Source organism: Hyla sarda, chromosome 1 (assembly GCF_029499605.1).
Source record: "Hyla sarda isolate aHylSar1 chromosome 1, aHylSar1.hap1, whole genome shotgun sequence".
NCBI lineage: Eukaryota > Metazoa > Chordata > Amphibia > Anura > Hylidae > Hyla > Hyla sarda.
The window spans coordinates 246,198,366-246,210,786 of record NC_079189.1 but is presented as its reverse complement, the minus strand read 5'-3'; the positions used below and the strand labels follow the sequence as shown (position 1 = coordinate 246,210,786).

At 45.4% G+C, this 12,421-nt stretch overlaps 1 protein-coding gene and 1 long non-coding RNA gene across 11 annotated transcripts in view; one reads left to right on the top strand and one right to left on the bottom strand.

Moving 5' to 3' along the window:
• Window positions 1-12,421, bottom strand: part of MAST3 (microtubule associated serine/threonine kinase 3) — a 349,606-nt gene that overhangs the window by 180,622 nt on the left and 156,563 nt on the right. The gene's annotated exons all lie outside the window — the stretch shown is intronic.
• Window positions 1-12,421, top strand: part of LOC130367553 (uncharacterized) — a 45,015-nt gene that overhangs the window by 1,591 nt on the left and 31,003 nt on the right. Inside the window, exon 2 of one of the 2 annotated variants that reach the window (XR_008892105.1) lies at window positions 3,847-3,957. This is a non-coding gene — a long non-coding RNA (uncharacterized LOC130367553). Of the gene's footprint in view, window positions 1-3,846; window positions 4,193-12,421 lie in introns of both variants that reach the window. The other variant, XR_008892100.1, reaches the window with a different exon arrangement.

The window sequence follows — 12,421 nt, the reverse complement described above, 5'->3', positions numbered from 1 at the left end:
TAAAACAGAATACATAATTTTTTTAAGTATATACAAAAGATTTTTTTTATTTACCATAAGGAGTGCAATAACAAAAAATTATTTTAATGAGAGTACCCATAACTAACATTCTGTAACATGAATTTTGTTGCAGATTTAACATGCATCTCACGATATACACATAAAGTGGTGAAAGCATCACAAATCCACACTATAATATACAAAAGGGCCCCTACCTACAGGGGGATCTACCTACTCCAGCACCTACGTAAAGGGGGAAACTACCTGAAGGGGAGTGGTCTACCTAATGGAGCCTAATAGGGGGACCTACCTACTTTTCCCTAACCCAGATATCTACCCACTATAGTGCAAGGGGTCATTATTACTGTCTTGAGGTGCTGGAAAAGTGCTGAGCCTTAAATGTTTTTCCGGCAGGTTCTACAGATACAACTTGTGGCTGAAAGAAATGGAAAGTGAACAACTCCAATTAGACTAGACGTCGCCTATGAGTCACCTGATGTAACTGTAAGGAATCACTTTACATGGTCTACAGCACCTGTGTAAAGGGGCAGGGATGTGGAATTCCTATCGCCCGACGCCCGGGACAAGCAGTTTCGGGCACCGGGCAGGTGAATTTGTCCCGGCCCTTAGCCCGGCTTCGGGCAAGCAGAGCAGGGCCGGACCTGACAAGTGCGGCGGCGATCTGCAGTCTGTATGGAGCGCGCACCCGACTCCTGCCCGCTCCATACTATGCAGCCTGTGTCCTCGGAAGCAGAGCAGGGGAGATGAGAAGCTGTGTACAGTATTTGTCTTCTCTCCCCTGCTCTGCAGACATGTGGGGGGGAGATGAGGGGGCGTGGCTTCTTTCTCCCCGTGCAGACCTGCGTCCTCTGCCTTCACTCCCCCCAGCTGTAGCTTCGGAGAGCTGGGGAGAGGAGGCACGTCTGCACGGGGAGATGCATGCGGCACTCTGCAGTATATATGGAGATTCCTGCCCGCTCCATACTCTGCAGCCCCCGGCTGTTCTCAGTAGCTGTGGGGCCGCCGCTAATAGCCAGCATGGGGCGATCGCCGCGGCTGGCTATTAACCTTTAGATCGCTGCTGTCAAAGCTGACAGCAACGTCTAAAGGGACATGTGAATGCTCCCTGGTGGGCTAGTTGGGTGGATCGCCCCCCGCAGCGCGATCACATGGGGGGCGATTCCCTATGGAGGTAGCCGGAGGGCTTACCTCTGTTCCCTGCAGTCCCGCTCTGTCATTGATAGATCCTGGCTGGACCAGGCTCTATCAATGGATCACAGAGTACACAGATTAATAGAGCTCAACAGAACTCTATTCATCTGTATGGGGAATCTAATGATTCCTCATATAAGTGTAATAAAGTGTAAAAAAAAAAAAAGTTTTAATAAAAGTTTGAAAGACAAACATTAACCCAGTGGTCTTCAAACTGTGCCCCTCCAGATGTTACAAAACTACAATTCCCAGCATGCCAGGACAGCCAACGCCTGTCCGGGCATGCTGTGAGTTGTAGTTTTGCAACATCTGGAGGGCCACAGTTTGAAGACTGCTGCATTAACCCCTTCCATGTTAAAAGTTCAAATCACCCCCTTTTCCTATATAAAAACATGTAAACATAATAAAAATAAACATATTTGGTATCACTTCGTGCGTAATTGTACAACCTATTAAAATATAACATTATGTATCCCGTACGGTAAATGTAAAAAAATACCAAACCACAGATTTGCAATTTTTATAATATCCCAGAAAAAAAAGTTAAAAAGCGATTAAAGAGTCAGATCAATACCAAAATGGTACCAATGCAAAAAACAGATTATGGCGCAAAACATGAGCCCTCATACAGCCTGGTATGTGGAAAAAAAATAAAGCTACAGGGGTTAAATAATGGCAATTAAAAAAATTAGAAAAAGTCCAGAATTAGTAAAACATGACGTAAATGATACAAATCTGGTATCGCTGTAATCAGGCGGCCTAAAGTATAAACCTAACATGTTATCTCAGCCACAAGGTAAATGGCGCAGAGAAGAAAACCACCAAATCTGCAAAATTATCTTTTACTATTTCAATTTCACTTCCCTTAATATATATATTTTTTTGGTTCAGAGAATATGTTATTGAAAAATTAAAAGGTATCATTATAGAAGGTAGTTATGGCTATTATAGGGCGAGGAGGAAAAAACGAGAGCGTAAAAGCGAAAATTGGCCGGGACAAGTGGATCGTCATGAGGGACAAGTAGATTTTGCTCCATTTTAGTCCCGTGGACAAGTAGTTTTTTATAACATTTCCACACCCCTGAGGGGATATCTACCATTATATGGGGGGGATATATATATATATATATATATATATATATATATATATATATATATATATATTAGCCCCTCATCATTGATCTTGTGAGCTCTATTCTTTTTATAAGCATAAGTGCAATATATTGGTGTGTTGAGGGCACCTTCTGCTACTATTAATACCATAGGTTATTTTATCATACCGTGGTTTTTGTTAGGTAGTGTGGTGGTGGGGTGTGTGATGAGGGCAGATGTTATTACCCTAGGGGCAGATGGCATTAAACCCTTGTATTCGTGACACCAGGGCGTGGTTTAGCCTATAACCACCCGAAGGTATACCGCTGGATCCTGGGCTAGACACGAGGGCAATAAAGACTCCGACACTAAATTACGGACAATGGTAGCTTTACTGAGGGTAGACAGATGGTAAAGTCTATACAGTTCAGCCAGGGCCCAAGGAGTGACCAGTGACACAGAGACCTTAAGGGCTTGCTGGGACCTGTAGTAGGACTGGACAATTTAATGCAGACCATGCTGACTTGACAGATGACAGGGACTGACTTGACTCATAAAGCTGTGACTTTAGCTTACTTGACTTGATGGTGGCTGCAGGAGTTTGAGGTCTACAACACTTTGGACACACACTAGGCGACTGCACTGGACCTCAGCAGAAGAGCAGAGCTCAAAGAGAGAAGCTATCTCCACCCAGGGGTTATATGGGGGAGACTAGCAGGGAGCCCCATAGGTCACTCTTGGGATCACCTGGTCACTGGTACCTCCTGGGTAACAATCACATGACATATCACATGATATAACTCTTAAAGCAACATTACATTTTATAACACTTTACATGGTAAAACACATTTACAATGGGGAAACAAGTGCAGGGGGCCTTGGGACACTGAAGGAGGCTGCCTGTCAGGACAGCAGGAGCATGGGATAACACATCCCGTACTGGGCCACCGCAGGAGTAATGAGGGTTATGCCCCAGATAGAGAGTGAGCTTATCATACTAGCAAGTGAGCCAGTTTTTGATAGGGACTGTGAGCAATAAAAGGGGTAGGTTCCTGTGCCGTCCATATTAGAGCGATTACTCCACTTAGGTTCACGGTCGTCCCTACCTAAGACCCACCCTAAGTCACGGGGGATAGGGCTGATGATAGCCAGGCTGATTTCTTATGTTGTATTGATTTGAGTGACGTTCACTTCACTGGCCTGTGTATATCTGTATGTGCCAGTTGTTTTTTTATATATTATCTATTGAGTGTGATATTTTGCACACACTTCTTTTGTGAGTGGTTTTTGTTCTTTTCTGTCCAGTTCTGTGAGGACAATTTTAGACATTCCAATAAATGTTAAAGGGGTATTCCGGGAAAAAACATCTTATCCCCTATCGAAAGGATAGGGAATAAGATGTCTGATCGCGGGGGGCCTGCCGCTGGGACCCCCCGTGATCTCCCTGCAGCAGCCCGCATTCTATGCGTAGCTACGTCTGAAGTTTCGGAAACCTCTGGCGTGATGTATTTCACTGTAGGTACTGTGTTCTTTTCTTTGTAGGCCTCATTCCATTTTCGGTAAACAGTAGAATGATGTGCGTTACCAAAAAGCTCTCTCTTGGTCTCATCTGTCCACAAGACGTTTTCCCAGAAGGATTTTGGCATATTCAAGGTAATTTTGGCAAAATCTAATGTTGCTTTTTTATGTCTCTGTGTCAGCAGTGGGGTCCCCCTGGGTCTCCTGCCATAGCGTTTCAGGTGGCCGGAAGAAGCGTCAATTGACGTGAAACGTTGCCAGTCCCTGCACCTGCCCCACTCTCCCCCTGTTTCATGCTGTAGCGTGTCTATCCACCTTTGATTTTGCTCCGATGCCGGAATAAATCTTACCAGTTACAGAAGTCTTATGGGTGAGTTGCCGTGTCTCTTTTTTCCTTGTATTGATGGACATATATTGCTTCTACCTAGGACACTGAGCACCCCCGAGACCTGTAGTATTAGACCGCTTCAGCTTCTTAGTGGCTCATACGCTACCACACCTAGTGCATTAACCCTTGCAGTGCATGGTCCTATTTCTTTTGCCTGGCTTTTGTCTTATCTATTTTAGAACAGAAAACTTGCTGTAATAGTTGCAGACATGTACCAAATTTATCAAACGGCACACAGACTTTGATAAATTTTGCTGATGCAACTTCTAAAAAAGTCGCAGACGTGCAAATTTTGTGCGAAAATTGTGCAAATTTTTTGTGAAAGGTCGCACAAAGAATGCAGGGCAGACCTGAGAAACCATCTATTTCTGGGATTGTGCAACAATTTTCCAACATTCGCACAAAGTGAACTAAATGGGTAAAAATCATGGAAATGTTTCTAAAGCAATTGTCGCACAAAAAGTCACACGGACCCATTGTGCAACATTTTGTGCGACAAACGTAGAAAAAAAATCTGTTTAAAAAGCTTTCTAAATGATAGATGATTGATAAATCTCCCCATTGTTCCTCTCTCTAACTCCTAACTGTCTCTTAGCTAACTGTGGAACTGCCCCATCTGTCTGTCAACTAGCTGTGAACTAAACCAGTGTACAGTCACTGCCTACAACAGTGGAACAATCCGACACCGCAGCACAAAAACTTACTTATAAACGTAATTACTATTTAGAACGTATGAAGGGGGTAGTCATCCCTTTCTGCATTACAGATTTTAGCCTAATTTAAAAAGTACACCTTAACTAAGTTGTTCAATTATCATGGAAAATTGTCTCACCTTATATAATGTTAATGTTAACACATATATATATATATATATATATATATATATATATAAGTTTTTTTATTTTGTTATATACCCTATGAGTGCTGTCATGGGGTGGGGGTGGAATGGGGTTGACAGAGTTAAACAGAGTCTAAGCGAATGCCGGGTGCAGTAGGGAAATTGCGGGGGTCCCCAGCGGCCAGATCAGACGATCAGACATCTTATCCCCTATCCTTTGGATAAGGGATAAGATGTCTGGGGGCAGAGTATCCCTTAAAGCCTGCAGTACCAACATGAAAAGTGGGATTGCAGGTGGCAGATGCACAGAGATTATCATTTGCGCATCTAAAGTTCCAGCTCAGTCAAACAAGAGGACCACCGCTGCCCACCAAGGACTTTCCGTTTGCTTACTTGTCAAGATCATTGCAAGCCCTGGGTGAAGGCTTTGAGGCTTCAGTAGGTGTCACACATCCAGGGGGCCCAAGTATTATCAGCCACAGGCATGTCATCACAGGTCTGTGTGCAGCCTGCGGATAGGGACAGGCACTTCTAAAGACTTGCGCTGTGCAGAGTCATGCGCTACAGGAATGGTGATTGGTCAGTGATGTGTCACATCACCAGCGCACCCTAAACACCATTATACTAGAAGCAAATATCACCATACATATTACCATTATTCTGTAACTGACCAAATCCAGCATATCTAGACCTATATTACCAATAACAACAGTATACTTTTATTCTCTGATGTCAAAGAGGTTTCTTGAAGACCATGAAGTGCTGAGATCTGGATTGCCTCCTTGTTCCCCTTCCCATCCATGTCCCTGTTTTAATTTTAAAGAATCACTGTATTTTAACTGGGTCATGTGATCCCCAGCCTGATCCATAGAAAATCAGTGTTCAATTTGTAAGAGGAAGTGGTCTGTCATACAGGATGACATCATCCTAGAACTATTTGGCTCATCCATCTGTCTATCCTTTGGATAGGGGATAAGATGTATTTGGGCCTGGACTACCCCTTTAATGTTCAGATTTGATGCGCAGGATTTTCTGCTGCAGATTTCAATGTAAACTGACTGACTGAACACAACTTGAAATACTGCACATCAAATCTGCACAGAATACTGTATGTGTAAATAGACCCTTAAGAAAGATTGGCATACAACATAAATCAGTTATTAATTTGCATTTACAATATGTCTACTTTATGTTGGCATCATTTGTTAAATGTTGTTTAACTTTTTTAGTGGGACTTAGAAGTTTGGCAGCAATTTTCCAAAATATAGAGAATTTCGAAATCAGATCTTTTTAGAGACCAGTTCATTTCTGAAGTGGATTTGAGAGGCCTGTATGTAAGAACCCCTATAAATCACCCCATTATAAAAACTGCACCCCTCAACGTAATTTAAATAGCTTTTGGGAAGTTTATTAACCCTTTAGGTGTATCACAGAAATTAAAGCAAAGTGGAAGTGGACTTCAAAAATTGCATTTTTTTTTGCAAATTTGCCATTTTTCTACATTTTTTCTGCAACACAGCAGGTGCAGTATAAATTACATGTTGTTTTTGTTCTGCTGTTCAGTACGATTATGGCGATATCTAATTTATATACGTTTTTTATGGTTTATCCTATTTACATCACAAAAAAAACATTTTTGTTTGTAAAAAAAAAAGTGTCACCATATTCTGAAAGCTGTAACTTTTTTTTTATCTTTTTTTTTTTTTTACCAATGGAGCTGTGTGAGGTTTTTTTTTTGTGGGATAAGTAGCGGTTTTGAATAGTTCTATTTTGGGGTATGTCTGACATTTTGACCACTTTTTATTACACTTTTAATGAGGCGGGATTACCAAAAAGCAGTAATTTTGGCAACATTATTATTATTATTTTTTTATGGTGTTCACCATGCAGTATCAATGACATGATGATTTTTATTCTGCAGATGGGTACGATTATGGCAATAGTTCACTTTTGTACTTTACTTGATGGTTTATTACTTTTACACTATTTTTGATTTTCAAAATCTTGTTAGTGCATCACTATTTTCTGAGAGTGTATTTTTTTATACCGACAATGTTGTGAGATAGCAAATTTTCTCCATGAGGAGGTGACGTTTTTAGAAGTACCATTTTGGAGTACATTGGACATTTTGATCACTTTTTATTTTAGTTTTACAGAGGCGACATTGATATACACCCTGTTCCAAATTATTATGCAAATTATATTTTTATCATCTACCTAAATAATTGATGTAAATAACAGTCAGCATAATTCTCATGCTATTAACTAACAAGAGTACAATTCAAATGTTATTGAACAAACCACCTAATGATAACAGTATTTTTGTTTAAACATAAAAACATAAAAAAACAATGCACTGTTCCAAATTATTACGCACAGTAAGTTTCAAAATTGTCATTTGTTGTGTTTGCAGCATATTTACCAAAATCAAAAGCTATTTCAAGCAAATTTTTAACAACATTTTAGCTTTTAACACATTTTAACAGATCATGTTACATTTGAACAGAGGACCCCTAATTTGATAGCAGCTTCACAAGTCTTGCATCCATTGAACTTGTGAGTTTTTGGCCAGTTTCTGCTTGAATTTGTTTGAGATTTTAGAATAGCCTCCCAGAGCTGCTGTTTGGATGTAAACTGCCTCCCACCCTTTTAGATCTTTTGGATGCTCCAAAGGTTCTCAATAGGATTGAGGTCAGGGAAGGATGGAGGACACTGTTACGCCGAGCGCTCCGGGTCCCCGCTCCTCCCCGGAGCGCTCGCTTCACTCTCTCCGCTGCAGCGCTCCGGTCACGTCCTCTGACCCGGGGCGCTGCGATCCCGCTGCCAGCCGGGATGCGATTCGCGATGCGGGTAGCGCCCGCTCGCGATGCGCACCCCGGCTCCCCTACCTGACTCGCTCCCCGTCTGTTCTGTCCCGGCGCGCGCGGCCCCGCTCCCTAGGGCGCGCGCGCGCCGGGTCTCTGCGATTTAAAGGGCCACTGCGCCGCTGATTGGCGCAGTGGTTCCAATTAGGGTATCACCTGTGCACTTCCCTATATTACCTCACTTCCCTTGCACTCCCTGGCCGGATCTTGTTGCCTTAGTGCCAGTGAAAGCGTTCCTTGTGTGTTCCTTGCCTGTGTTTCCAGACCTTCTGCCGTTGCCCCTGACTACGATCCTTGCTGCCTGCCCCGACCTTCTGCTACGTCCGACCTTGCTTCTGCCTACTCCCTTGTACCGCGCCTATCTTCAGCAGCCAGAGAGGTGAGCCGTTGCTAGTGGATACGACCTGGTCACTACCGCCGCAGCAAGACCATCCCGCTTTGCGGCGGGCTCTGGTGAAAACCAGTAGTGGCTTAGAACCGGTCCACTAGCACGGTCCACGCCAATCCCTCTCTGGCACAGAGGATCCACTACCTGCCAGCCGGCATCGTGACAGTAGATCCGGCCATGGATCCCGCTGAAGTTCCTCTGCCAGTTGTCGCTGACCTCACCACGGTGGTCGCCCAGCAGTCACAACAGATAGCGCAACAAGGCCAACAGCTGTCTCAACTGACCGTTATGCTACAACAGTTACTACCACAGCTTCAGCAGTCATCTCCTCCGCCAGCTCCTGCACCTCCTCCGCAGCGAGTGGCCGCTCCTGGGATACGCTTATCCTTGCCGGATAAATTTGATGGGGACTCTAAGTTTTGCCGTGGCTTTCTTTCCCAATGTTCCCTGCATCTGGAGATGATGTCGGACCTGTTTCCCACTGAAAGGTCTAAGGTGGCTTTCGTAGTCAGTCTTCTGTCCGGAAAAGCCCTGTCATGGGCCACACCGCTCTGGGACCGCAATGACCCCGTCACTGCCTCTGTACACTCCTTCTTCTCGGAAATCCGAAGTGTCTTTGAGGAACCTGCCCGAGCCTCTTCTGCTGAGACTGCCCTGTTGAACCTGGTCCAGGGTAATTCTTCCGTTGGCGAGTATGCCGTACAATTCCGTACACTTGCTTCAGAATTGTCCTGGAATAATGAGGCCCTCTGCGCGACCTTCAAAAAAGGCCTATCCAGCAACATTAAAGATGTTCTGGCCGCACGAGAAATCCCTGCTAATCTACATGAACTCATTCACCTAGCCACTCGCATTGACATGCGTTTTTCTGAAAGGCGCCAGGAACTCCGCCAAGATATGGACTCTGTTCGCACGAGGCGTTTCGTCTCCTCGGCTCCTCTCTCCTCTGGTCCCCTGCAATCTGTTCCTGTGCCTCCCGCCGTGGAGGCTATGCAGGTCGACCGGTCTCGCCTGACACCTCAAGAGAGGACACGACGCCGTATGGAGAACCTCTGCCTGTACTGTGCTAGTACCGAACACTTCCTGAGGGATTGTCCTATCCGTCCTCCCCGCCTGGAAAGACGTACGCTGACTCCGCACAAGGGTGAGACAGTCCTTGATGTCTACTCTGCTTCTCCACGTCTTACTGTGCCTGTGCGGATGTCTGCCTCTGCCTTCTCCTTCCCTGCTGTGGCCTTCTTGGACTCTGGATCTGCAGGAAATTTTATTTTGGCCTCTCTCGTCAACAGGTTCAACATCCCGGTGACCAGTCTCGCCAGACCCCTCTACATCAATTGTGTAAATAATGAAAGATTGGACTGTACCATACGTTTCCGCACGGAGCCCCTTCTTATGAGCATCGGATCTCATCATGAGAGGATTGAACTTTTGGTCCTCCCCAATTGCACCTCGGAAATTCTCCTTGGACTTCCCTGGCTTCAACTTCATTCCCCTACCCTGGATTGGTCCACTGGGGAGATCAAGAGTTGGGGGTCCTCTTGTTCCAAGAACTGTCTAAAACCGGTTCCCAGTAACCCTTGCCGTAACTCTGTGGTTCCTCCAGTAACCGGTCTCCCTAAGGCCTATATGGACTTCGCGGATGTTTTCTGCAAAAAACAAGCTGAGACACTACCTCCTCACAGGCCTTATGATTGCCCTATCGACCTCCTCCCGGGCACTACTCCACCCCGGGGCAGAATTTATCCTCTCTCTGCCCCAGAGACTCTTGCCATGTCCGAATACGTCCAGGAGAATCTAAAGAAGGGCTTTATCCGTAAATCCTCCTCTCCTGCCGGAGCCGGATTTTTCTTTGTGTCCAAAAAAGATGGCTCCCTACGTCCTTGCATTGACTACCGCGGTCTTAATAAAATCACGGTTAAGAACCGCTACCCCTTACCCCTCATCTCTGAACTCTTTGATCGCCTCCAAGGTGCCCACATCTTCACTAAATTGGACTTAAGAGGCGCCTATAACCTCATCCGCATCAGAGAGGGGGACGAGTGGAAAACGGCATTTAACACCAGAGATGGACACTTTGAGTATCTGGTCATGCCCTTTGGACTGTGCAACGCCCCTGCCGTCTTCCAAGACTTTGTCAATGAAATTTTTCGTGATCTGTTATACTCCTGTGTTGTTGTATATCTGGACGATATCCTAATTTTTTCTGCCAATCTAGAAGAACACCGCCAGCATGTCCGTATGGTTCTTCAGAGACTTCGTGACAACCAACTCTATGCCAAAATTGAGAAATGTCTGTTTGAATGCCAATCTCTTCCTTTTCTAGGTTATTTGGTCTCTGGCCAGGGACTACAGATGGATCCAGACAAACTCTCTGCCGTCTTAGATTGGCCACGCCCCTCCGGACTCCGTGCTATCCAACGCTTTTTGGGGTTCGCCAATTATTACAGGCAATTTATTCCACATTTTTCTACCATTGTGGCTCCTATCGTGGCTTTAACCAAAAAAAGTGCTGATCCCAAGTCCTGGCCTCCTCAAGCAGAAGACGCCTTTAAACGACTCAAGTCTGCCTTTTCTTCGGCTCCCGTCCTCTCCAGACCTGACCCTTCCAAACCCTTCCTATTGGAGGTTGATGCCTCCTCAGTGGGAGCTGGAGCTGTTCTTCTACAAAAAAATTCTTCCGGGCATGCTGTCACTTGTGGTTTTTTCTCTAGGACCTTCTCTCCAGCGGAGAGGAACTACTCCATCGGGGATCGAGAGCTTCTAGCCATTAAATTAGCACTTGAGGAATGGAGGCATCTGCTGGAGGGATCAAGTTCTCCTGTTATTATCTACACCGACCACAAGAACCTCTCCTACCTCCAGTCTGCCCAACGGCTGAATCCTCGCCAGGCCCGGTGGTCTCTGTTCTTTGCCCGATTTAATTTTGAGATTCACTTTCGTCCTGCCGATAAGAACATTAGGGCCGATGCTCTCTCTCGTTCCTCGGATGCCTCAGAAGTTGATCTCCCTCCGCAACACATCATTCCACCTGACTGCCTGATCTCCACTTCTCCTGCCTCCATCAGGCAGACTCCTCCAGGGAAGACCTTTGTTTCTCCACGCCAACGCCTCGGAATCCTCAAATGGGGTCACTCCTCCCATCTCGCAGGTCATGCGGGCATCAAGAAATCTGTGCAACTCATCTCCCGCTTCTATTGGTGGCCGACTCTGGAGACGGATGTTGGGGACTTTGTGCGAGCCTGCACTATCTGTGCCCGGGATAAGACTCCTCGCCAGAAGCCCGCTGGTTTTCTTCATCCTCTGCCTGTCCCCGAACAGCCTTGGTCTCTGATTGGTATGGATTTTATTACTGATTTACCCCCTTCCCGTGGCAACACTGTTATTTGGGTGGTCGTTGATCGATTCTCCAAAATGGCACATTTCATCCCTCTTCCTGGTCTTCCTTCTGCGCCTCAGTTGGCTAAACAATTTTTTGTACACATTTTTCGTCTTCACGGGTTGCCTACGCAGATTGTCTCGGATAGAGGTGTCCAATTCGTGTCTAAATTCTGGAGGGCTCTCTGTAAACAACTCAAGATTAAATTAAATTTTTCCTCTGCATATCATCCCCAGTCCAATGGACAAGTAGAAAGAATTAACCAGATCTTGGGTGATTATTTGCGACATTTTGTTTCCTCCCGCCAGGATGACTGGGCAGATCTCCTTCCATGGGCCGAATTCTCGTATAACTTCAGGGTCTCTGAATCTTCCTCCAAATCCCCATTTTTCGTGGTGTACGGCCGTCACCCTCTTCCCCCCCTCCCTACCCCCTTGCCCTCTGGTCTGCCCGCTGTGGATGAAATTTCTCGTGACCTTTCCATTATATGGAGAGAGACCCAAAATTCTCTCTTACAGGCTTCTTCACGCATGAAGAGGTTCGCGGATAAGAAAAGAAGAGCTCCCCCCGTTTTTTCCCCTGGAGACAAGGTATGGCTCTCCGCTAAATATGTCCGCTTCCGTGTCCCTAGCTACAAGTTGGGACCACGCTATCTTGGTCCTTTCAAAATTTTGTGTCAAATTAATCCTGTCTCTTATAAACTTCTTCTTCCTCCTTCTCTTCGTATCCCTAATGCCTTTCACGT